This window comes from Macaca nemestrina, chromosome 6 (genome assembly GCF_043159975.1).
Source record: "Macaca nemestrina isolate mMacNem1 chromosome 6, mMacNem.hap1, whole genome shotgun sequence".
Taxonomy (NCBI): domain Eukaryota; kingdom Metazoa; phylum Chordata; class Mammalia; order Primates; family Cercopithecidae; genus Macaca; species Macaca nemestrina.
In genome coordinates, this window is record NC_092130.1 from 97,446,741 (window position 1) to 97,460,494 (window position 13,754).

The 13,754-nt window shown below is 41.3% G+C and overlaps 1 pseudogene; it reads right to left on the minus strand.

Moving 5' to 3' along the window:
• Window positions 1-287: 287 nt before the first annotated feature.
• LOC139363955 (large ribosomal subunit protein eL8 pseudogene) lies at window positions 288-8,670 on the minus strand (annotated as a pseudogene).
• Between the last annotated feature and the right edge of the window lie 5,084 nt (window positions 8,671-13,754).

Consider the following 13,754-nt stretch of genomic DNA (forward strand, 5'->3'; position numbering starts at 1 on the left):
AGTGTGCTAACTCAGATCTCTTTTCTTATAAAGCCACATGTCCCACACCCTGGATAACCCATTAATCCATTCATGAGAGCAGAGCCCTCAGGACACAATCACCTCTTAAAGGCTTCTCAACATTGCCACACTGGGGATTAAGTTTCAACATGAGTTTTGGAGAGGACACATTTTCAAACCATAGCAGAGATCCAGTCCACTTCAAGCTCTTGAATATGATAGCAATTTCTAAGCAACCATGATCCTACAGAGTGGCTACATCAATGTTTTAAAATGAGTTGTATTACTTACAGAGAAATTACATTGCTAGGACTTTGAAATTCTGATGCTCTGTTCTTTTCCATCAGTAGAATTATAGGAAGTTGATCTGTCCTTATCCCATCTGTCCAATAATACTTTGTATTGCTCAAATTGTTCTTGGCTGTCAAGTCTTCACTGTCTGGTCTCTTCAGTGTCCTGTGTGTAATACCTAGCTCATTCTCATCTCTCTGCCTTTCCTTATATTGTTGCTGTCCTTCAAATCCTTCTGTCTGACCTATCTGAATTCTAATCAAGTTTTGAGAGCAAACCCCCAAGTCACACCACATAAAGGCTTCCCTCCTACGACAGAGAGCCCCACTGTTGTCGGTATACAGGCAGGGATAACTCAACACCTTTCTGCACATTCTGATGTCTTTCCATTCCCAACTTATATCAAATTTGTACTCTTGAAACCAAGCTTTTAAAACAGTAACATGTTTATTGGGTTACAATAATCATATTAGACACCAGAGTGTAGCATATGCCTTGCCCATTCTCACATCCCTAGGGCCTTCTCTCTGATTCAAATGGGGAGACACACTGACTAACAAGCTTGGGTTTTAATACATATCTCTGGGCCTATCAAAATACTCCCATTGAAAATAAGAGTCATCAGTTGATCAGTTTATTACTCAAGTAGTGTATGGGAATGGTAGATAGTTCCAGATTGATCAATGGCAAATGCCCTGTTCTTCTTGTTTGACAAACAAATTCCCCTTCTGTACACAAGAATGACCTACTAGCCCTCATGATATTTATACAGCATGTACCTATGGACACATTTCACTGACTCAGGATATTTAGAGCATAAATATTCCACAATTGGTTGAAATTTCTCTAATACTTTTTTTTTTCTTTGTAGAGACAAGAGTCTTGCTATATTGCCCAGGCTGGTCTCAAACTCCGGGCCTCAAGCTATCCTCCTGCCATGGCTTCCCAAAGTGCTGGGATTGTAGGCGTGAACTGCCATGCCCAGCTTTCACTAATACTTTCTAGTTCACAATAATATATTTCATAAGTCTGATAAATTAAAAAATTCCAATTCAGATAATTTTAAAATGCAGGCACTTCAGCCTGGGCAAAAGAGCGAAATCTTGTCTCAAAAAGAAAAGAAAAAAAAAAGAAAAGAAAAGCTTAAAATCTCCCAAATTGGCTCCTCTGACTTGTTCTTCTGTTTCCTTTGACTTCTGTTCTTCCTTCCTTTAAAAAAAAAAAAAAAATACACAGCCAGACGTGGTAGCTCACATCTGTAATCCTAGCATTTTGGGAGGCCGAGGCAGGAGGATCACTTGAGGTCAGGAGTTCGAAACCGACTTGGCCATCATGGTAAAATCCTGTCTCTACTAAAAATACAAAAAATTAACTGGGCATGGAAAGTTAGCATTTCCTATGATAATTTTATCTGCTTTCACCTGGCTAGTCCTATGAGCTACCTAATTTAAGATTTAAAGTCCTGTGTTACATGTTAATAGTTTAATGTGTTGATTGTGGACTTCCTAACTAAAGTATAAACTTCTCAAGGGCAAGAATGCCACACAAATGACTCTTTTTCTTAAGGCTAGTCATGTGAAGCAATGGGAGTAGAAAAGAAACAAAGAAATCTGCCACTGATTGTGATCAATTTGTTGTAGACACCACCACACTTGGGCTAGCCTCAAATGACTCTTGTACCTGTCATAGCTCTTGGTATACCCTTAAGCACATCAAGACGCTCAGTATGTACTCATTGATTGAAGTCAATGTCATCTTTGGGATGAGGTGCTTAAATTCCAATTCAATGAGTTTTAGGTAAGTGATAGTGAATCAGTTGGGATCCTGGGGAAGAAACAAAATTCATCCTAGATGGTTCAAATGAAGAGACTTTAATGAAAAGACTACTCAAACATACATAAGCAAGGTTAAGAAGAGACAAAATACGGTGAGATACCCAGGGACCACCTTCAGAGGGAAAACCACTTTCCCCTGGGGCTGTAGAAACAAAGAAAATAGAGTAGTTAGCAGGGCCCAGTAGAAACTGGAGCTGGGGAAGAAGACCAGTGTGGTTGGGGAGTGATGCAGCTACTGTGAGAGACAGGGTGCCAAAGTGGGGGCAGGGAAGACATGCCGACTTTGCACTCTCAGATCTCCTGTGTGTTTCAATTCAAAAAGACTTATGGAGACACAGTTAGCACATTTCAGCCTTCTGAGGCACAGTCCAGGGCAGAGAAGGGGGAAGAAGAGATGCAGGTGGAGAGGAAAGGGAAGGACTGGGCAGCATTGGCAAAACAACCAGCATAGAAGGTTTCCATTATAAACAGGGGCAAGAAAAGGCTGGATCATTATGTACAGAATAAGAAAAGCCTGGCAACCCTAAAATTTTCTGGGAAAAACTAAATCTAACTTAGCCAAATTTAGGCCACACAATTATAGGACATTGATCTGCCCCATCCCATCTGACACGGTGTTAATTTCTTCATTAAATCTCTCTGAATACACGCTGAATAAATAGATTACATACTGTTAACATTCAGTTTCAATTTTTGCAGGAAGTGAACATATATATCTATCCAACACAGCAATGAATAAAATTAATTTACAGACGTAACTGCCATCACACTCAAAAGTTAAGGCCCTACTGCTTAAATGAGCATCTCTGGTGTTTTGGTTTGCTTTTGGCTGTAAAGTAAAACAATAAAACAAACATGTACCTTCTGTTAAAATTTATTTTAAATTTAAATTTAACATCTTTTACTTTGGTTTTGTGCCTATTCATAACATGGTGGTTAGTGAATATTTACATAAATAAAATCACAGAATAGAAAATATTAAAGTCTTGTAATCTATTATCTCATTTAACATATAAAGAAACAGGTCCTCACCAGTTAATTCACCTGCCCTTGATCAAATGGTTGTGGCAGAGCCAGACCAGAATGCAGATAGTCTGCATCCTAATCCAGCTACCTATAGTTCTAGAAATGCTTGATTTAGTTCTAATTAAATGGCAAAAGGGCATAGAGGTTAAGGGCAAAGGTTTGGAATTAGGCAGATTTGGGTTCGAATGCAGGTGGATTTTAGGTAAATGACAAATTCCTGCTCAGTTTCCTTTTCCTTCCCTATAAAGATGGCATGAATACAGAATACCTATCCCATTAGGGTTGTTATGGGTTGAGTGAGGAAATATACATTAGCATAATGCTTGGCATATAATTTTTTTTTTTTTTTTGAGATGAAGTCTTGCTCTGTCATCCAGACTGGAGTGCAGTGGTGCAATCTCACAATCTCGGCTCACTGCAACCTCCACCTCCCGGGTTCAAGCAATTCTTCTGCCTCAGCCTCCCGAGTAGCTGGGATTACAGGCGCCCACCACCACGCCTGGCTAATTTTTTATTTTCAGTAGAGACAGAGTTTCACCATGTTGGCCAGGCTGGTCTCAAACTCCTGACCTCAGGTGATCCACCTGCCTTGGCCTCCCAGAAGTGTTGGAATTACAGGTGTGAGCCACCGCGCCCAGCTAGATTTCACTTTTTAGAGCAGTTTTAGGTTTGTAGGGAAAATAATTACCTTTTGATTCACAGAAATTGATATTATTGTACCCAGTGAAAAGCTGAAAATAACTGGAAAGCATAAAGCACTATACAAATATAAGGTGGTATTTTTCTTATGAATAAATAGTAGGAAATGCCCAGGACCTAGCTAACACACCAGAAAGAGATAAATCAACAGAATTTGTTCTACCTAGGATTTTAAAGAATATCAAGGGTAAAGTTGTGCAATTGCTAGCAAAGTTATGTACCCTGTTATGGCAAACTTTCCAGGGGACTGATGAATTGCCCATCTGAATTCTATCTGAAAGATGAGTTGCAAGCATAGCTGTGGAAACATACACATAGTGAATATCACACTATACTGGACAAACTAGTTGAATCTGTAATTAAATGGTAGGATCACTGAAAAACGTAAAAACAACCTACTGGGGAAAAGCCACCATAGCTTATAAGGGAAGTTCATGTATAAATATTGTGAGCTCTTTAGGGAAATAATGACTATTGTGGCAAAGGGGAAACCAGCAAATACAATTTACAGACATAAGACTTCTCAAAAATCTTTATATGCAGAGACATTTCCTATTCTTAAATAAGTTTTTGTTTGTTTGTTTTTTCTTTGGAGACGCAGTCCTGCTCTGTCACCCAGGCTGGAGTGCGATGGCACAGTCTCGGCTCACTGCAACCTCTAGCTCCTGGGTTCAAGCGATTCTCCTGCCTCAGCCTCCCTTAAATAAGAATTTTTTAAAATTGGGTTTCCTTGGATTGGCAGCACTTTAATAAAATACATGAGACAAGTGCAGTGGTTTACACTCGTAATCCCAGTATTTTGAGAGGCCGAGGCAGGCAGATCGCTTGAGCCCACAAGTTTCAGACAAGTCTGGCCAACATGGCAAAAACCTGTCTGTACAAAAAATACAAAAATTGGCCAGGCATGGTGGTGCACGCCTGTAGTCTCAGCTATTGGGGAGGCTGAGGTGGGAGGATGGCTTGAGCCTGGGAGGCAGAGGTGGCAGTGAGCCAAGATTGTGTCACTGCACTCCAGCCTGGGCAATAGAGCCAGACCTTGTCTCAAAAAAAAAAATTTATATATATATAGGGATGGGAGCTGGTTTACAATGAAGAAAGAGTATATGAATCAATGAATACATTCTAATTTGGAGAAGCCTAAAGAGCAGGGTTTCAAAGATCCCTCTGCTGGGACAAACATATTTAAAATTTGTGTAAGCAATCTGGAGGCCAGCATACCCAGGGTCATAGATGATGTGACTTCTTCTAAGTAGAGAATGCCTACAATAGCAATGGCGGAAATGACAGGAAAATAGGAAAACTCTGAAGTTCGGGTAAGTAGACAGAAAGGTAGCAGCTTCCATTCTTTTACCCTAAATGTCCAGGAGTGTTGATTCCCCTTTTAAATAAAGGGATCGCAGGGAGATGCTGTTAGTTAAGGGAGTGCCATGAGCAAAAGGAAAGCTCCATGTAACTGAAGCCTCAGTGTTCATTCTAAAGTAGGTTTTGGGCAGGGCAGAAGAACTATGAAGACAGACTTTTCCCTTAAGGGTAAATGCCTTGTGGAGGTTTAGCTAAAAATTGTAGTTAGGTACCCTAATGTACGAGCTCAGTTAACTCATGGGCAAGTTTTGAAGGCCAACTTTGATTGAGATTTCCTAAGGCCTTTGAAGGGTGACATGAGCCTTTGTGCAAGAAAAGGCATTCTTTTTTTGTTTTGTTTTGTTTTGAAATGGAGTCTCTCTCTGTCACCCAGGCTGGAGAGCAGTGGCACGAACTGGGCTCACTGCAAGCTCCACCTCCCTAGTTCACACCATTCTCTTGCCTCAGCCTACTGAGTAGCTGGGACTACAGGCTCCCGCCACCACACCCAGCTAATTTTTTTGTAATTTTAGTAGAGACGGGGTTTCACCGTGTTAGCCAGGATGGTCTCGATCTCCTGACCTCGTGATCTGCCCGTCTCGGCCTCCCAAAGTGGTGGGATTATAGGCTTGAGCCACCGCGCCCGGCCAAGAAAAGGCATTCTTAAAAGGCCAGGAGTTTATCCCAATACCAAGTCAATGATAATCTGCACTCCCGTTTATAGATGAAAAAGACCAAAATGTAGCTTAGTTCAGAAGGATTCAGAGATCACTGAACATGAAGTAAAAAATATTTTCTGTTTGTATGCTAGGGTCTCTGTTTTGCTTTCCTTTTACACTGGATAATATCACAGAGTTGGTATGTATGCCTCTGTGTAAAAAACACACAGGTTTCAGATGCTTTAAAAGAATACATTTCAGAAATTTGAAGTTGGTTTCCCTAATTCTTTTTTTTTAAAGGAAAATTTGCATTACTTTAATTATTTTTATATATAGAAAGCTCAACAGTGTACATTCAACCCAGTTTGATGCAAGTTCTTTAGCCTTTGCCTTTTTGAGCTTGGCAATGTGAGCCACAGACTTGGGACCCAGGACATTGTCTCAGATCTCATCATATATGTTGTTGTAATTGGTCCTGATAGCTTCCACCAGCTTAGCCAAAGCTCCTTTGTCTTCCACATCAACTTGTGTGAAGGTGACAATGATCCAGTTCTTCCTGTGGACTAGACGTCCCAGTCTTGCTTCCCTCTTGATAATGTAGTAAGGGACCCCCATTTTACAATACAGGGCAGGCAGGAAGACAACCAGACGTTGTGTGCCACACGTTGTGTGCAATCACCAGCAGCTGAGCTTTCTTGTTCTCCACCCAGGTGTGACGGTCTTAACTCCTGCTCAAAGGTCAGGTAGTCTCTTAATGGGGACATCCCCTTTGCCGGCAGCTTTCTTCTCAGTCAGGCCAACAGCCTCTGCTTCTTCTCCTTGCTTTGTCTCTGTCCTGTACTTGTGGGCCAGCTTAAGCAGCTAAGTAGCTGTTTGGTGGTTCAGAGCCTGAAAGAACTGGTTAATCGCAGGAGGCACTTCCAGCTGCTTATAGAGGATGGCTCTCTGCCACGGCAACGTGATACAGCGGGGCCATTTCACAAAGCAGGTGAGGTCTCTTTTGGGCTGGATGTCCTGTCCAATGCCAAAATTTTTAGGCCTTTTCTCAAACAGGGGATTCACCACTTTCTTGGACTCCTTATTCTTCATGACAGCAGGGGCTGGAGCCACCTTCTTCCCCTTGGCCTTTGTTCCTTTTGGCATCTTGGGTGGTGGAAGAGAGAGCCAGTTTCCCTAATTCTTACATAGTCTAATGTTCCCTTTTCATTTTATAGTTCCTCTTAAGTAGCTGATTGTAAGGTAATACAAGGAATAGAAAAAAATGCAACTAATTTTCACATCAGTAAGAGAAACAGAAGTCTGGGCGTGGTGGCTCACACCTGTAATCCCAGCACTTTGGGAGGCCGAGGCGGGCGTATCATGAGGTGAGAAGATCAAGACCATCCTGGCTAATGCAGTGAAACCTTGTCTCTACTAAAAATACAAAAACTTAGCCAGGCGTGGTGGTGGGTGCCTGTGGTCCCAGCTACTCGGGAGGCTGAGGGAGGAGAATGGCGTGAACCCAGGAGGCAGAGCTTGCAGTGAGCCGAGCTTGCGCCACTGCACTCCAGCCTGGGTGTCAGAGCGAGACTCTGTCTTTCATATGTAAAGAGTGCATTTACTAAGCATTTGCTTAGTAAATATTTCATTTAATTATTACAACAAATCCTTCAGGTACTATCATTATTCACATCTTAGAATCTGGGAGACTGAGGCTTAGAGATGATGTGTTTAAATAACACATCCCGTGCTACCTGGCTGGGCCAAGAGGACTCAAACTCAAAATCCATCTGATTCCAAAACTCATGTTCTTAATAGCCCTATATAAGAATATAATGCTATTCTCAAAGTTCATGTCTGTATTTGAGTGTGATTAGTATTAACATTACAAAGGGCAGTTTCATTAAAATATTTTCTCTTTTTTAATCTCTAATCATCTTTAATCACTACTTTTATTTTTCATTTTATTCTACATGTAGCTTACCCTGTTAGTACAACAACCAACATTATAGATTCTAAAATCGTTTTTCAATAGGGACATGTTGCTGAATGTCATGACTATTCATGTACTGGTTCTGGTGCTTTCAAATAAATTTGCTTTGTGATGCCCACTCTACTGCATTTTGAGTAGGTTGTAAATCTTGTTAAAAACCAATAGAAAATATAATTTCAGAATGTTTCAAAAGTAATCTCTCATGTTACTGGAATCTCAAATATTTTATGTTTCTCTCTTTGCACAGTTCAAAAAGAACTCTGATAAAAATAATTTTATCTTTAAAAATAACATTTTTTTCTGATTCCAAAAAGTAATACATGCTCACTTGAAAGAATTTACAATATGTATAAATGTATAAAGGAAAAGTATACAAAATTTCATTAACCAGAGATAAAATATAATGAACATTTTAATGCACTTCCTTTAAATACACATAAGACTAAAATGTTAACTTTGGTTTATTTTGGAGGTGGTAGTGAAAGAATTTTAAGTAAAGTTTTATGTATATATTCATCTAAGATATTCATCTCAGTTTTCAAATGCTTTCTCTAGCTTAAACTTATCCCATTTCTCTACACGGCGACTATGAAATGTTAGGATGATAAGCAAAAATGTGGCTAATTGGCTGGGCGTGGTAGCTCACGCCTGTAATCCCTGCACTTTGGAAGACCAACGCAGGTGGATCACCTGAGGTCAGGAGGTCAAGACCAGCCTGGGCAACATGATGAAACCCAGTCTCTACTAAAATTACAAAAAAATTAGCTGGGTGTGGTGGCACGTGCCTGTAATCCCAGCTACTCAGGAGGGTGAGGCAGGAGAATTGCTGGAACCCAGGAGGCGGAGGCTGCAGTGAGCCAAGATTGTGCCACCGCACTCCAGCCTGGGCAACAAGAGCAAAACTCTGTCTCAAAAAAAAAAAAAAAAAGAAAAAAAAGTGGCTAATTCGTCTAGTTGTGAAGTGAAAAACGTCAATGAGACATAAACAGAAAATTTGATATTTTTGTATGTTTTAATTGGGTTTACAGTGACATGTAGTCACTGTATACAAATCAAATAACACATAAAAGTCTTAAAAATAGCTACCATATATGAGTGCTTTTTGTGTACCAGGCACTGTTCCAAGGGTTTTGTTTTCATTCACTTAATCCTCACAACTGTATGAGGTAAGGACTATTATTTATTCTCCATTTTACAAATAAGAAAGCTTAGGCATCAAGAGGCTAAGTAATTTGCTTGAAGTCTTGGTTTGCCAAGAAACCAATCATGGCAAGCTAGAATTTTTTCTTTTTCTTGTTGTTCATTGGGTTATTTAAAATTTAATGGAAAAACAAAGATGATAAATTAGGGCATTATCATGGACATATTAAATCTTCATTTCAGGAAGGAAAATGACAGTTCCACATGACATTCTTGTAGATGAAGAAGGTATTAATAAAAGAGGTGAATGCACTCCTAGGAGAGACTGGAGCTGGCTGAGCCCTTGGATTGAAAGGGCAGGTTAGTGGATCAGTATCAAGAACATGAAGTTACTAAATGACAGAGCTGAAATTCAAACCTAGGCAGGATGTCCCCAGAGTCTATACTTAACCACACCCTAAATTGTCTCTATAAAGTATAATGAAGAAAAGTAGCAAAAAGCAAGCCAAAGTCTTCGGATTCCATGACCCAGTGACAACTGCCATCACTTTGTTTTTTTTTTGTTTTTAGAGATGTGATCCTGCTTTGTTGCCCAATATGGGGCGCAGTGGCATGATCATAGCTCACCGCAGTCTTGAACTCCTGAGCTCAAGCAATCCTCCCGTCTCAGCCTCCTGAGTAGCTAGAACTATATAGGTGCTCAACACTACATCCAGCTAATTTATTTTTTATTTATTGTAGAGACAGGGTCTCTCTGTGTTGGCCAGGTTTGTCTTGAACTCCTGGACTCAAGCAGTCCTCCTGCCTTGGCCTCTCAAAGTGCCGGGATTACAGGCATGAGCCATTGTGCCCAGCCCATTACTTTGGCAAACATATTTCCAGACCTTTTTTCATGCAAGCCTTAACTGTAGCTGACATAAATTTTGGCAGAATATCTTGTGATCCTCCTGGAACATCAGACCATGGGAGGCCTGGGAGGAGTTGCTTCAAGGTCATTTCTCACTTGCCTTCCTATCTTTCAGGAGGGTGTCATGAGACAGTTTCTCATTGTCTCTTGGGTTCTGAGGAGGTATGTGGTTTTTCCTTCTGCAGTGCAATTATCATGCTAACTATTTGGAGTTAGGTAACTTTCACAGGCTAATGGCACAGTCTCCCACAAGACTGACCTCACTTCACATACCAGCCACAAGATCAGGAGTTTCCAGGTTACTTACGTTTCTGATCAACTGGCTACAAACTCAGGGGTTCCCACCATCCCCTCGCATTAAATAACTTGCTAGAATAATTCATAGAACTGAGGAAAGTGCTATACTTATGATTATAGTTTTATTATAAAGGACACAAGGCCAGGCGCAATGGCTCATGCCTGTAATCCCAGTGCTTTGGGAGGCCGAGGCAGGTGGATCATGAGGTCAGGAGATGGAGGCCATCCTGGCCAACAGGGTGAAATGCCGTCTCTACTAAAAATACAAAAATTAGCTGGGCATGGTGGCACGTGCCTGTAGACGCAGTTTCTCGGGAGGCTGAGGCAGGAGAATCACTTGAACCCGGGAGGGGAAGTTGCAGTGAGCTGAGATCGTGCCACTGTACTCCAGTCCTGTGACAGAGTTAGACTGTGTCTCAAAAAGAAAAAAAAAAGGACACAAATCAGGAACAGACAACTAAAAAGATACATAGGGTAAGGTCTAGGAGGATCCCAAATGTGAAGCTTCCGTGTCCTCAGGACACTTTCCTGGCACACAAATGTATGACTACTAACTAGGGAAGTCCACCTGAGCCTCAGCGTCTGGAGTTTTATTGGTGGTTCTTTAAATAGGGATCATGGATTGATTCACTGGCCATGTAACTGAACTCAATCCCTAGCCCCTTCGTCCTTCTCAGAGGCTGGGCTAATAATGTCTTACTCAAAGCCCTCATCCTCTAATCACAGGCCTGGTATTTCTGGTATGGCCTACCCCTGTGTTGAGTAATTTCATTAGCATAAACTCAGGTATGGTCTAAGGACCCACAATGAATACAAAGGTTGACCAAATTCTGTTTTATACAACACTTCCTTTCCCTTCTAGCATACAACTGTAAAACTGCTTAGCAGCCTCATAGAATTGACTTTTCAGCAACAGGGTATCCCACTATTCATGTTGCAATAGAGACAGGGTTTCTCCATGTTGATCAGGCTGATCTCGAACTCCTGACCTCAGGTGATCCGCCCACCTTGGCCTCCCAAAGTGCTGGGATTACAGGTGTAAGCCACCGTGCCCAGCCAACTTACAGTATTTTCTAACAAAAAAGATATAAAGGAGAGGAAGATAGGACAATTAAGAGTATATTAACGTCTCATTCTGTCCTCCCGCAATTGAATTTTAAACATATTTGTGTATTTTTAATATTTTCAAAATAATATGGTTTGGTTTTGTATTATTACAATAATATATAATCATGATAAAAAATGCAAACAATACAAATGGTGTTACAGAAATCTTTTTTAAAATCCTCCTCTCCTCTTTAAATTTCAAATTTACAATCGCACTCTCTCAAGTTAACCACAATTCAGTTTATTATATCCATCCAGAATTTTTTTCTGTATTAGGCATCTTTCCGTATCAGAACTATAGATGTACCTCATTCTTTTAAATACCTGCATAGTATTTTATTATATGATTGTACTAGTCCTCTATTGATAGACATACAGGTTGTCTCTTCTCCCTTTTTTCATTTTAAAGCAATACAAAAAAATCTACGTTTATTTGAACACTTGAAAAAGAGTATCTGTAGGATAAATTCCTTAAAGTGGAACTGCTGTGTCAAAATTTATATATGTCTTCAAGGATATACCAATTTACACTCCTACTGTGTGGTAGTGCTTGTTTTCCCACATGCCAAACTTTAATATAACTGCTAATCTGATAGCTAAATGGAATTGGGCTGGGTATCTTTAGTTTGCCTCTCCAGATCCATCTTTGAGCCTTCTTTTTCCTGCTCTTTGCCCCAGGATGATGTGGACTACATCACTGGGCTCCTCTGCCCAGCTTCCTGTATGTCAGCTTTAGAAGGAGGAATGCAACAGGAGATGGCGGGTGGGGTGGGAAGGAGAGTAAAGTTGAGTTATTCATTTCCTGGGCTGCCTCACTGTGGGGTCTCTGTGAGCTGGCTGTGACCTTTAAGCAAAGGATATAGCTACTTCAGACAACGCTTTCCACACAGCCGTCTCTGCCTCCAGGTTCCACGCATTGCTCCTTCTTCCCGTCCTTTCAGGCACAGTGGGGATAGTCTGTGCTGCTATGCCAGCCACTGTCCTCTCTCTTATGGTTTTCCTATACTGTGCGCCACCTTTGTAAAGAGTAGCATTTTGCTGGGCATAGCGGCTCACACCTGTAATCCTAACACTTTGGGAGGCCGAGGCAGAAGGACTGCTTGGGCCCAGGAATTTGAGCCAGTCTGGGCATATAGTGAGACCCCATCTCCACAAAAAATACAAAAATTAGTTGCCGTATTGGCATGTGCCTGTACTCCCAACTACTTGGGAGACTAAGGCAGGAAGATCATTTGACCCTGGGAGGCTGAGGCTGCAGTGAGCTGTGATTATGCCACTGCACTCCCCCAGCGAGATCCTGCCTCTGGGGGGGGGAAAAAAGTAGTATTTGTTATTAAGCACAACCCAAAATACCTAATTTGAATGTTCTGTTTCCTACAAGTTCTTGTTCCAGGGACTTCAGCGTGAGGATTCCCCAGCCCTCCCAATGATTCTATGAGCTATGTATACCACCCTACCAAATCCCTGTGTTCTAGTTAGAGCAGATGCTGTTGTTTGCTCTAGCTAACTTGTTAAGAACCCTGACTAGGCTGGGTGCTGTGGCTCACGCCTGTAATCCTAGAACTTTGGGAGGCCGAGGTGGGTGAATCATCTGAGGTCAGGAGTTTGAGACCAGCCTGGCCAACATGGTGAAACCCCGTCTCTACTAAAAATACAAAAAGTTAGCTGGGCGTGGCGGCAGGCGCCTGTAATCCCAGCTACTCAGGAGACTGAGGCAGGAGAAGGGCTTGAACCTGAGGGGCAGAAGTTGCAGTGAGCTGAGTGCGTAAGTTGCAGTGAGCTGAGATAAGGCCACTTCATTCCAGCCTGGCTAAAGAGCAAGACTCTGTCTCAAAAAAAAAAAGAACCCTGACTTAAGTAATTTCTACCTAAGGATAACCGAAAGTCCTAGCAAATCCATTCATTCAATAATCATTTATTGAGCACCCACTCTGTGCTAGACATTGTCTTGCTATTACAGACAGGAAAGTAAACAAGGTAGGCAAAGTTCCTCTTCATGAGGCTCTATTCTACGAGTACACTAATATATAATACCATTTTAGACAGTGTTGAATATGCTATGAAGAAAATAAAGCAAATTAAGTGGAAGATTAATGGCTATGGATGTACAGATATTTTATAAAGAGGATCTTTTTTAAGAGACGTAATTTGAGCACAGAATTGAATGATGAGGAGGAGCACACTATGTGAAGGTCTTGGACATACGTGTTCCAGGCAGAAGGAACAAAAAAAGTGCAAAGGCCCTGCTTTTGGAGCAAGCTTGTCATACTTGAAGATCAGCAGGAATATGAGTGGCTTCAGGCTGCGTGGCAAATATGTGGTTTGCTTGCCCAATGGCCACTGGCCTTTCTTCCATGCTGAGAGTTTTAATTTGGTTCAGTCGCGATAGGCAGACTCAAGGGATGAACCGCCATTTGTCTAAGCCAATCATTGAAAATCCAGTTCCAAACTATCAATCACTGATTTAGGGATGAGCATGT